The 10,001-nt window shown below is 35.3% G+C and overlaps 2 pseudogenes; both read left to right on the top strand.

Moving 5' to 3' along the window:
- Nucleotides 1-1,097: 1,097 nt before the first annotated feature.
- LOC145606446 (small nucleolar RNA R71) lies at nt 1,098-1,189 on the top strand (annotated as a pseudogene).
- A 5,876-nt stretch (nt 1,190-7,065) lies between these two features.
- Nucleotides 7,066-7,157, top strand: LOC145606445 (small nucleolar RNA R71; annotated as a pseudogene).
- Nucleotides 7,158-10,001: the final 2,844 nt, after the last annotated feature.

Raw genomic sequence — 10,001 nt, 5'->3', positions numbered from 1 at the left:
GTCTTTACCTCACTAATAGATCTTTTTCTAGTCAAAATTTCTTTTATAAATTTAGAATATGCTGGAACTTGAGTAATTAATTCTGTGAAAGGAATTGTTACCTGCAAATTTTTGACAACCTCTAGAAACTTACCAAATTGCTTATCCAACTTACTCTTTAAATGTCTATTAGGGAATGGAAGCTTGATAGCAGGACTCTGCACATCTCCGATCTTATCTTGAGTTGTACCCTGCAATTTATTATCAAAAGAGTTAGTTTTAACCTGGGGCCCTGCAGGGCTAGTAACAACAAGGCCCATCGTATTTTGAACCACTTCTCAGGGTAATTGCATTCACGTGATCTGTAGGTTGTACTGGCTGCGATGGTAGGGCTCCCTGCTGGCAAGTTTGTAGAGTAGAGGAAAGTTGCGCAATTTGATTATCTATGATTTTATTATGTGCTAGGATCGAATCAATTTGCGCATCCCTACTCTGCATCTGCTTTTGCATATTGTCTAACATAGTTTTGATTTCTGATAGGCCAGAATCAGAAGGAGAAGTAACAACCTGTTGTGGTCTCTGATGTGGAGGTTGGTTACCTCTGCTGTGGTTGTTGTACCTGTGGTGGGGGGTTAAGCACATTCGTAATATTGTACGACATATTTTGGTTATTTTTCAACCCTGCATTGTATGTGTTAGAGTATGGACTAATTTGCTTATAGGTCTGAAAAGCATTAATCTTCTCAAGTGAACTCCTACAGTCCTGCGCCCAATGACCTGCAAGACCACAATTTTCACAGAATATTGTAGTGTTAGTTCCAACAGCAGAAACATTAGCTACGGAAGACGGAATAGCAGTACTAATACTATCTAATTTCTGGAAAATAGAGGTTAATTGAGCTTGCACAAAGGATATGGAATCGACATTATGTTTCCCTTTGTCTGCAAATCCTCTAGGATTCCCATATTGGGAATTATGAATTGCAATCTCTTCAATAACTATGCCTGCTACATCCTCTTGAAGATTCATAAATCTTCCATAAGCTGCTGAGTCTAGGATTGATCTGGATGAATTTCCAAGCCCGTTGTAGAAGGCTTGGATTATCTGCCACTGTGCTAGCCCATGATGGGGATATTCTCTCTGCAAATCCTTAAATCTTTCCCAAGCTTCATATAAACTTTCATCCACTTCTTGGGAAAATTTTTGGATCGAACTCCTTAACAAAGTTGTCCTCTCTGCAGGGTAATATTTATTATAGAAATTCATAGCAAGAGAATTCCAGTCACTAATACCAAGGGCAGTCCTATTCAATCAATTATACCATAATTTAGCTTTACCACATAAAGAATAAGGAAAAAGAATCTCCCTGATTTGGTCCTGCGTGACCCCAGCTTGTCTAATAGTGTTGCAATATTGGCAAAAATCCAGAATATGAAGATTTGGATCTTCACCCTTAGCTCCGCTGAATTGCTTCCTTTCGATTATAGTAATAAACTGGGGTCTAATATCGAATTGTACTCCCTCGAGATTTGGTGTAGGAGCTAGGTGTGGAAAATCACCCAGGCATGGCTGCGAATAATCACTGAACTTGCGGGGTGGAGGTGGTGGTGGATGCACCATATCTGATTCTGGTTCTGAAGAAACTTCTGTGTCACTAGAATCAGATGGAGGGTCCCTAGGAATATCACTCCCGAAACCTGCCAGTATTCGCTTGTAAAGATTCTTTTGTCTATGAAAAGAGCGCTCGATCTTAGGATCGAATGGGATGTAACCTGATCTAGAACACCTGGGCATAAACAAAGAACTAAACAACAAATATGAGAACTGTCCCAAAGAACTTACGTTCTCTGAGACGAAGGGAAATAATCTAGACTACAAATTAATCAGAATTAAAAAAAACAAAAAAATATCGTTTCCCCGGCAACGGCGCTAAATTTTGACAGGCTAAAGTCGTATCACCTAATCAAAAGTAATTCCTAAAACCACTAATTATAATAGATAGGGAAGTAGGGTCGAATCCACAGGAAAACAATGTTCTTTTATTCCTAATAAATTATTATAATCTAAATTATCAAGAAACGAGTATTTTTGTGAAAAATATACTACAATAATAATTACACTAAGGGAAATAAGAAATAATAAAAAGACCTAGGGTCATAGGTTCACCAATAAATAATACTCCGGGATAAACATAGCAATCAATTATCAATGCATAAATTAACCAGATTATAAAGGGCTTTCGCTACGTATTATAATCACATAATTAACTTAGCGATATTAAATTGCATCTCTCGAATCTCGATTTAACCATTTATAAATTAACCTGCCTATTGAAACTAAGCTTTAATATCAACTCTCATTTGTCGAATCTCGAATCAATATTGCGTAACTCATACAATTAAACCTGCGCAAATCTAATTGCATAGCATTATAACAATCAATAGGAAATTAACCCAAAACATTAACAATCAATAATAATAAATCATCCCTTCATATTGTTCATGGATCCCCAAGAACCCTAGAAATAAACTACTCGTGCATAATTAAAACTAAACTAATCAAAGTAATTAAATTAAACATAATTAAAACAATAATATTAAAACTAAAACAAAACAATAATAATTAATAATAAAGCAAAATATTGAAGACTTAAACGAATGAAAACTAAAAAGAAATAAACTAATGGAAACTAAACTAAAGCATAAAAGAATGAAAACCAAGGAAATAGTTCCGTAAAACTGTAACTAAGACAAGAGCAGTACAATAATCAGCTAACCTCCTAAGCTAAACTTAGTCCTCAAATATATATAGTTGCGTGAATTGGAATAAGGCCAATAAAAGTCGGAAACCGACATTAAGTTGAACAGCTGGAGTAAGGCCCAAGGATAAAGGCGTGTCCAACTGTAGTACTCTTCATCCGATCGGGCCCAGTTGGTTGGAGTAAACTCGCGGCCTAGATCTTTAGCGTGAACGTGATTGGGCCTCTAACTTTAGCCCAATTCTTCTTCCTTGGTTGGTCTGTGTTAGTAACTTGGAATCTTGAACCTCCTCACGTATGACTCTAATACCTTTGTAGTGGCTAATAACCTCGGGAATTGTCATAATTCTGCAAATTTCTGCAAAATAATACCAACTCTACAAAAAATTAGAAAACGTATATTAGTAATAAAATTAGCTCCGCAGAGCTCAAATAAGCACAATTATGAACACGAGACGGGGAATAAAAATACATATAAAATAAACTCATCAAACTCCCCCAAGCTAAACCTTTGCTTGTCCCTATAAAAAGCAATGAATAAATAAATCAATATTTCACCCCAAATACATTCAAACCAATAAATACGATTCAAGGCAATTCCGATAAATATATTAAAGTCAATCACTCAAATCCATTCAATTACCAATCTTCCCTAACAATTTTCAAGTAGAGCAAACCACAAGAGCATATAGAATTCAAGACTAGTGCTCACACACTCAACTCTCATTTATGTGGCGAGTAAAAGATGTACTCGATTGCTCCCCAACCAACCCTTTAAATGTGAACAATGCCCTCCCAACTCACACACTCGTGTGTTTAAAAAGACATACACTCAACCTAGTAGTCGACTCGGAATATGTCAAATCATTCTTCGCATTGATAAACAACTAATTTCACATTCATACAACTCTATGCACAAAGGTCGGAAGGTCTTCAAAGCTTGTAATGTAAGGCTTGGGTAAAGGGTAGGATAATTTGGGAAAAGTGAGAGTAAAGCCATGCTTAAGGGAGCCAAATCTTAACAAATAAAACCAAGGTCAAAAATAAATAATGACCATAAATCTCCAACTCAACTCTACAAATATTTACCAAACAACCAATCCAATATTAACAATATTTTCAACACTTACAATAAATCACTCATACAAATATGATATTATGGAACTTGAGTGAACAAACAAAATTTGAATTTTTTTTTTTTTTTTTTTTTTTTTTTCCTTTTGAACTTCTTTTTTTTTTTTTGAGTAACCTTCAATTAGAACACTTGCATATTGAGACAATTTTTTTCTTTTGCTCCTTTTTTCTTTTTATCTCACATTGAAATTTTTTCAACTATGAACAACAATTTTCATTTTTTTTCAATTAACATACAAGAACAAATAACTTATCATATCCACCCAAATTGTGCAAATTATGTGCACACTATAACTCCCTCACCTCACTAACTAGTAGCTCCCCCAAGCTAAGCTTGGGACTAGTAACCAATGGGGAAAAATTAAGCTTGTAATGTGGCTAAATAAACAATAAAAGGTTAAGGAAACAACATGGGTAGCAAGAAGGGAACAAATGTATCTAATATCATCTGAAGGCTACCTAAAAGAACAAATGCCTTCGTCCTCCTCAATGTGCCTAATAATGAGTCATACAAACATTACTCAAAGTTAAAAACCAATACTCAACTTCATTGACATACCAGGAACTAACACACATTCCTCAACAATCAACTAGTCAAGCACTATATTCACAAGTAGTTGGGAAAAATTGACGCATATTAAGGTTTCAAGGCAATCAAACATACAATCATGATCAACTAATCCACAATATTTATCATCAATAACCAAGAATCAAAAAAATTCCGAAAAATTTTAATCAAGGGGCACAGGGAAGCATGATTCATAATTCATTGGAATGTATTTTTGGATTTTTTTATTTTTTGAAAGCAATAAATCTAACCTAGGAAAAAAATAAAATCTAGACTAATAAAGAAATAAAAAAACTAGACTAAGAAAGCAATAAAACTAAACTAAGCACACCAAAGAAAATAAAAAGAGAAGGGAAAGAAAGAGTGCATATATATGTACAAGAAATCCCCCCCAAGCTAAATCAAACAATGTTCCCATTGGCTTAAAGGGAAGTTAGTAACCCAAGTGACTACCCCACATCATCAAACTCGTAACCACCACCATCCCAAGCATTGCAATGCATCACCTTAGTACAATTTTGAGCAAGAAAGGAACAAAGTGTTAGTAGGAAGAGAGGCAAAAACAAGTCAGGTTCACTATTTTGCTCATAACTTTTTTTATGCAAATGATAATTCAATGGTTCTAATTTCATTGGAAAGTAGACTTGAAGAGCTTTCCAACGATTGGTCACACGCAAAGTTTCGTTAAGAAACGCAAAAGTTATGGCGTTTTGAAGTTGGCCATATTTGCTGACGCGCTCTCGCGCCCGACCGGGCCCGTCTCCAAGGTACGATCAGGTGGTTTCTTGATACTCGTTGCACGAGATTCCTTTTTGGCCTTGATTTTCTTCGTATTTTTGCTTGATTGAGCAAATGCTACCCGATCGGGTGGGACTTTCAGTACAGGCTCGATTTTCGCAACTTGCTCATTTTTCTCCACTTGTTCATCTTCAACCCCAAGCCCTACACAATTTAGAGCTCTTTCTATAGCATCCACTTCATCTTTCCATGTAGTAGTTTTTCCTGCGGAAGATGTAACACAAAATACCGCCTCCAAGGGATCTCTAACGAGAGCTTGGGGCTTATTAGAAAAATTATTTATATCAACCACACCAACACTATAACACTTTTCCTCTAAGATGGGGCTTTTAGGGACATTATTTAGATTAAAAGTAATATTATCATCCCCTACACATAATGTAAGAAAATAATTGGAATTTGTAAATCTTTCTCAATATCAACAATAACAAAATCAACACGTATATAAAATTTACCTACTCTAACAAGAACATCCTCTAAAACACCTAAAGGGTATTTAACCGAATGATCGGCCATTTGTAGAGTAATATTGGTAGCTTTTAATTTACCCATAATTAATTTAGAGTTCACAGATAATGGAAAAACACTTACACTAGCACCCAAATCACATAAAGCTTTATCAATTATCACATTACCAATATGACAAGGAATAGAAAAACTACCCAGATCTTTTAGTTTAGGTGGAGATTTATTTTGTAATATACCACTACATTCTGCAGTAAAAGCAATTGTCTTTACCTCACTAATAGATCTTTTTCTAGTCAAAATTTCTTTTATAAATTTAGAATATGCTGGAACTTGAGTAATTAATTCTGTGAAAGGAATTGTTACCTGCAAATTTTTGACAACCTCTAGAAACTTACCAAATTGCTTATCCAACTTACTCTTTAAATGTCTATTAGGGAATGGAAGCTTGATAGCAGGACTCTGCACATCTCCGATCTTATCTTGAGTTGTACCCTGCAATTTATTATCAAAAGAGTTAGTTTTAACCTGGGGCCCTGCAGGGCTAGTAACAACAAGGCCCATCGTATTTTGAACCACTTCTCAGGGTAATTGCATTCACGTGATCTGTAGGTTGTACTGGCTGCGATGGTAGGGCTCCCTGCTGGCAAGTTTGTAGAGTAGAGGAAAGTTGCGCAATTTGATTATCTATGATTTTATTATGTGCTAGGATCGAATCAATTTGCGCATCCCTACTCTGCATCTGCTTTTGCATATTGTCTAACATAGTTTTGATTTCTGATAGGCCAGAATCAGAAGGAGAAGTAACAACCTGTTGTGGTCTCTGATGTGGAGGTTGGTTACCTCTGCTGTGGTTGTTGTACCTGTGGTGGGGGGTTAAGCACATTCGTAATATTGTACGACATATTTTGGTTATTTTTCAACCCTGCATTGTATGTGTTAGAGTATGGACTAATTTGCTTATAGGTCTGAAAAGCATTAATCTTCTCAAGTGAACTCCTACAGTCCTGCGCCCAATGACCTGCAAGACCACAATTTTCACAGAATATTGTAGTGTTAGTTCCAACAGCAGAAACATTAGCTACGGAAGACGGAATAGCAGTACTAATACTATCTAATTTCTGGAAAATAGAGGTTAATTGAGCTTGCACAAAGGATATGGAATCGACATTATGTTTCCCTTTGTCTGCAAATCCTCTAGGATTCCCATATTGGGAATTATGAATTGCAATCTCTTCAATAACTATGCCTGCTACATCCTCTTGAAGATTCATAAATCTTCCATAAGCTGCTGAGTCTAGGATTGATCTGGATGAATTTCCAAGCCCGTTGTAGAAGGCTTGGATTATCTGCCACTGTGCTAGCCCATGATGGGGATATTCTCTCTGCAAATCCTTAAATCTTTCCCAAGCTTCATATAAACTTTCATCCACTTCTTGGGAAAATTTTTGGATCGAACTCCTTAACAAAGTTGTCCTCTCTGCAGGGTAATATTTATTATAGAAATTCATAGCAAGAGAATTCCAGTCACTAATACCAAGGGCAGTCCTATTCAATCAATTATACCATAATTTAGCTTTACCACATAAAGAATAAGGAAAAAGAATCTCCCTGATTTGGTCCTGCGTGACCCCAGCTTGTCTAATAGTGTTGCAATATTGGCAAAAATCCAGAATATGAAGATTTGGATCTTCACCCTTAGCTCCGCTGAATTGCTTCCTTTCGATTATAGTAATAAACTGGGGTCTAATATCGAATTGTACTCCCTCGAGATTTGGTGTAGGAGCTAGGTGTGGAAAATCACCCAGGGATGGCTGCGAATAATCACTGAACTTGCGGGGTGGAGGTGGTGGTGGATGCACCATATCTGATTCTGGTTCTGAAGAAACTTCTGTGTCACTAGAATCAGATGGAGGGTCCCTAGGAATATCACTCCCGAAACCTGCCAGTATTCGCTTGTAAAGATTCTTTTGTCTATGAAAAGAGCGCTCGATCTTAGGATCGAATGGGATGTAACCTGATCTAGAACACCTGGGCATAAACAAAGAACTAAACAACAAATATGAGAACTGTCCCAAAGAACTTACGTTCTCTGAGACGAAGGGAAATAATCTAGACTACAAATTAATCAGAATTAAAAAAAACAAAAAAATATCGTTTCCCCGGCAACGGCGCTAAATTTTGACAGGCTAAAGTCGTATCACCTAATCAAAAGTAATTCCTAAAACCACTAATTATAATAGATAGGGAAGTAGGGTCGAATCCATAGGAAAACAATGTTCTTTTATTCCTAATAAATTATTATAATCTAAATTATCAAGAAACGAGTATTTTTGTGAAAAATATACTACAATAATAATTACACTAAGGGAAATAAGAAATAATAAAAAGACCTAGGGTCATAGGTTCACCAATAAATAATACTCCGGGATAAACATAGCAATCAATTATCAATGCATAAATTAACCAGATTATAAAGGGCTTTCGCTACGTATTATAATCACATAATTAACTTAGCGATATTAAATTGCATCTCTCGAATCTCGATTTAACCATTTATAAATTAACCTGCCTATTGAAACTAAGCTTTAATATCAACTCTCATTTGTCGAATCTCGAATCAATATTGCGTAACTCATACAATTAAACCTGCGCAAATCTAATTGCATAGCATTATAACAATCAATAGGAAATTAACCCAAAACATTAACAATCAATAATAATAAATCATCCCTTCATATTGTTCATGGATCCCCAAGAACCCTAGAAATAAACTACTCGTGCATAATTAAAACTAAACTAATCAAAGTAATTAAATTAAACATAATTAAAACAATAATATTAAAACTAAAACAAAACAATAATAATTAATAATAAAGCAAAATATTAAAGACTTAAACGAATGAAAACTAAAAAGAAATAAACTAATGGAAACTAAACTAAAGCATAAAAGAATGAAAACCAAGGAAATAGTTCCGTAAAACTGTAACTAAGACAAGAGCAGTACAATAATCAGCTAACCTCCTAAGCTAAACTTAGTCCTCAAATATATATATAGTTGCGTGAATTGGAATAAGGCCAATAAAAGTCGGAAACCGACATTAAGTTGAACAGCTGGAGTAAGGCCCAAGGATAAAGGCGTGTCCAGCTGTAGTACTCTTCATCCGATCGGGCCCAGTTGGTTGGAGTAAACTCACGGCCTAGATCTTTAGCGTGAACGTGATTGGGCCTCTAACTTTAGCCCAATTCTTCTTCCTTGGTTGGTCTGTGTTAGTAACTTGGAATCTTGAACCTCCTCACGTATGACTCTAATACCTTTGTAGTGGCTAATAACCTCGGGAATTGTCATAATTCTGCAAATTTCTGCAAAATAATACCAACTCTACAAAAAATTAGAAAACGTATATTAGTAATAAAATTAGCTCCGCAGAGCTCAAATAAGCACAATTATGAACACGAGACGGGGAATAAAAATACATATAAAATAAACTCATCAAACTCCCCCAAGCTAAACCTTTGCTTGTCCCTATAAAAAGCAATGAATAAATAAATCAATATTTCACCCCAAATACATTCAAACCAATAAATACGATTCAAGGCAATTCCGATAAATATATTAAAGTCAATCACTCAAATCCATTCAATTACCAATCTTCCCTAACAATTTTCAAGTAGAGCAAACCACAAGAGCATATAGAATTCAAGACTAGTGCTCACACACTCAACTCTCATTTATGTGGCGAGTAAAAGATGTACTCGATTGCTCCCCAACCAACCCTTTAAATGTGAACAATGCCCTCCCAACTCACACACTCGTGTGTTTAAAAAGACATACACTCAACCTAGTAGTCGACTCGGAATATGTCAAATCATTCTTCGCATTGATAAACAACTAATTTCACATTCATACAACTCTATGCACAAAGGTCGGAAGGTCTTCAAAGCTTGTAATGTAAGGCTTGGGTAAAGGGTAGGATAATTTGGGAAAAGTGAGAGTAAAGCCATGCTTAAGGGAGCCAAATCTTAACAAATAAAACCAAGGTCAAAAATAAATAATGACCATAAATCTCCAACTCAACTCTACAAATATTTACCAAACAACCAATCCAATATTAACAATATTTTCAACACTTACAATAAATCACTCATACAAATATGATATTATGGAACTTGAGTGAACAAACAAAATTTGAATTTTTTTTTTTTTTTTTTTTTTTTTTTTTCCTTTTGAACTTCTTTTTTTTTTCTTTTTTTTTTTTGAGTAACCTTCAATTAGAACACTTGCATATTGAGACAAT

Source organism: Chenopodium album, chromosome 22, assembly GCF_948465745.1.
Source record: "Chenopodium album chromosome 22, dcCheAlbu1.1, whole genome shotgun sequence".
In the NCBI taxonomy this organism is placed as follows: domain Eukaryota; kingdom Viridiplantae; phylum Streptophyta; class Magnoliopsida; order Caryophyllales; family Amaranthaceae; genus Chenopodium; species Chenopodium album.
Note: the sequence above shows the minus strand (reverse complement) of the source record. Positions and strands in the feature narration are given on the sequence as shown.